Consider the following 3,252-nt stretch of genomic DNA (forward strand, 5'->3'; position numbering starts at 1 on the left):
ATTTCACGGCTTAGATCAATAATTTGCAGCTCATGAGTATGGAGCAGGCAATATATTTCCAGAGGAGCTGGCCCATCATTTGTCCTGGCTTAAGGTTGATGCTGTTTGACCCTGACAGTAGCATGCTGCATCAGTTGTGCTGTGTGTCAAGGAGATTCAGGTGTGTGGAGCATCTTGTCCGAACTGACCTCGATTTGAGTGGAATTTCCAACTAGATCAAGCCCTCAAAAATTCCCAAGGGAGCTGTATGTCATAAGGCAAAAATTGTTTTAAAATCCTTTCTGCAGTATTCCACATTGAGTGGAAAGATTTCCTCTATGGGATACCCCTGAATACTTACAACATCTTCAACCTTATCCATCGACTGCACAAAATTTTGTGCCCCATCTTGCCATCAGAAGGTACACGTCTCCCCAGTGGAAAGTTCCCCATGTCACAATCCTCCCATTATCCATGAGAGGTTTGCATGGAGGGTGATGAACAGAGCAGTTCATGCAGTAGATATTTAAGCAAACCCATGGATGTTTATGTGAGAGGCTGTGGGACCTCTTCCATTTGCTGTTCAATTTCTGGTTGATTTTGAGCCCTTCATTTCTGATCTTTGACCACTCCGTTACAAGGGCAGCATCTTTTTGGGGCTGACACTGGGTCTGGACAAGATGGATAGTAAAATGTTCAGACAACAGGCAGTCAAGGAAGTCATTCAGCTCAATTGTTTGCCTGACTACAAATATTTATTTTCATTGTTGGCTTAAATGCAAGTTAAATGTACGCCTTCAAAAGGAGACAACTGCAAATTCTTAAAGTCAGTGATAACATTATAGTCACAGAACAATCAAAAGAATAGCAATCTCTTTCCAGAGTAGCTGAAGCAGTCCAGTGTCTGTATACTATTTTTATTAATCTGTTCAGGTATGTTTTGACACATAACAATGGTGGGTGGGACTTTAACCAAGATGTTTTGACCTAAAGGTAGGGATGCTACCACTGTGTCAGAAGGCCCTCCTGCTTTATATTTTTAATTTCTCTCGTCACATGATCCCCTTTAAAGGACAACTTTTCAGAACAATTGCCTATATTAAATAAGTCTTTACCCATCAGCCTTTCATTTGAACCATTTTCTCCTCACAACAATCTTATTTTCTGACATTTACTGTGCGATTTTAACATATTTCTTTTCATCCTAACTTTGGACAAGGGGTAGGATGGACTGATCCAGAATGCAGGTAGATAATGACATTGGGACATTGGCCAACAGCCCCAGATTTCTGTATCTGTGCCAGCTGGTTCCGCCTCAAACTGTGTGCACCTCAACTAAATTTATTACATTGTGAGCCCTGGATCCAATCTAGCAAAAGAGGTTCAAAGCCATTTAAATTGCCTCTATGTCCGATTCAAATTGTGATGTTCAAAGAGCAGGGACAGGTTTCTGTAAATTCATCAGGTCTGAAGTTTGATAATGAACCTGATGCAATGATATGCTGCAACATGGCAGTGTTAAAATTTAGAAAAGTCTAGGTCACCAAAAAGCTTTGTACAACCAAATGTGCAGTCACTCTGCCACTATATCAGTGGTGCCAACTGCTAGGGAATGCGTGGACATATCTATAAGTTCACAAATTATTCCACAAGATAGAGAATTCATAAACATTTATTAGTTTTCACAGCATTTAAGCATAGAATGATAGCTATTATTACCTGTAATCAAAAGGAAACAATAATAACTGTCACTCATAATTTAACATATGCTCAAGATGTTTACAGAGAGTTGTTTATTCTTTGTCATTGAAGATGGCCAAAAAATCAACTTGAATTCAACAGGTTAAGTTTCATGTGTGATGTGTTTGATAATGACTATTCATTCTAATTTGAGCACAAAAGGAAGTCAGCCATGTTGGACATGGTGTATTGTTGGTGCAAAACAGGTGCTTTTGACTCTGAACTTGCTCAACCTTTGGAAGTTATTGGAGGTGATGCCTTTTTTGATGTCAGTTGGCTGTCAATTTGGAAATCCTGTGTGAGGTTTCCCCTCTTTGAAGTGATGTTGAAACTCTTTGTTGATATCATCAAGGTATCCTTATGATTTTTCTGGCCTGTGTGTGAACATTTCCCTTCAGTTACGTCATGGTAGAAGGGCAGCACTCATCAGGAATTCTGACAATGTATCTTGCCTGTCTTATTTTAGCTCTTTTCAGCAAAGTGTGGATGTCATTCAGGGAGAGAATCTCAGTATTGGGAACCTTGTATTCTGATCTTGAGTATCTCCGCAAACAGGTCATGTGAAAGTGGAGTTTGCACGCCTAACCACAAACTGTGCACATCTCAAGCATTCAAAAGTTAGAAGAACTACTGTGTATATTCCCATTTATCACATGAGATAAGAAGAAAATCTCTGCCGTGTTGCTTATCTCATTCTGAACTAGAGCAGTATCATCAGAAATAATAAGTCTTTAATTACAGCTTCTTGCACTTGAGTCTTAGCTTCAAGTCTTCTCACGTAGAAGACTGAACTGATTAATTCACTGGGTGACAGGTTTTTGAGCTGATGCCGTTCAGTAGGCTAAACCTTGCCCAATTCTGAAGCATCTATTTTAACAGCCTATTTTTGTTTCACTCCTGCTACTTGAGAATCACATGCCTCATAATATAACTCTACAGATCCATGGCAGGTGGCTTCTAAAGACTACAGCTGACAGAAATAGTTTAATGTCCTCCTTAACAGCAAAAAACACTGCCTGCCTGGAATCTAACTGAATATTGCTAACAGATATTCACTGGAAAACCAAGTTTGAACAAATAATGTAACCATGATTAATGTTACTCCAGTTCAGTACCAAGATTAATACAGGTATGTCTGTCACTACTGTGACTGACTACAGATAAGAGTGCAAATATGCTAGCCACAATGACACATTACTACTGAGATTAGTATTGCGACAGGTATGCAACTAAAGCAGCAAAATTACACAATTGAATTGAATAATCAATTGTACCGTTAAGAATTACAGTAAACTCAACAGAAGATGTTTTTTACATTATTGACAGATAATTATGAAAAAAGCAAACAGACCCTTAAAACCATGAGCTCTTGACATGAGGGGAGAAGAGGGATTAACATCATCATTGGAGGAAGACCTGCCAATGACATCATCGGAACACACCAAATGGGAAGTAAAATCTCAGGAATATGTGTTGCAAAATTGGAAATGATGCCACTGAATTTGCTGAAACCTCAAGTCTTGATACAGAGTC

The sequence above is a fragment of the Stegostoma tigrinum genome, chromosome 13 (genome assembly GCF_030684315.1).
Source record: "Stegostoma tigrinum isolate sSteTig4 chromosome 13, sSteTig4.hap1, whole genome shotgun sequence".
In the NCBI taxonomy this organism is placed as follows: Eukaryota; Metazoa; Chordata; class Chondrichthyes; order Orectolobiformes; family Stegostomatidae; genus Stegostoma; species Stegostoma tigrinum.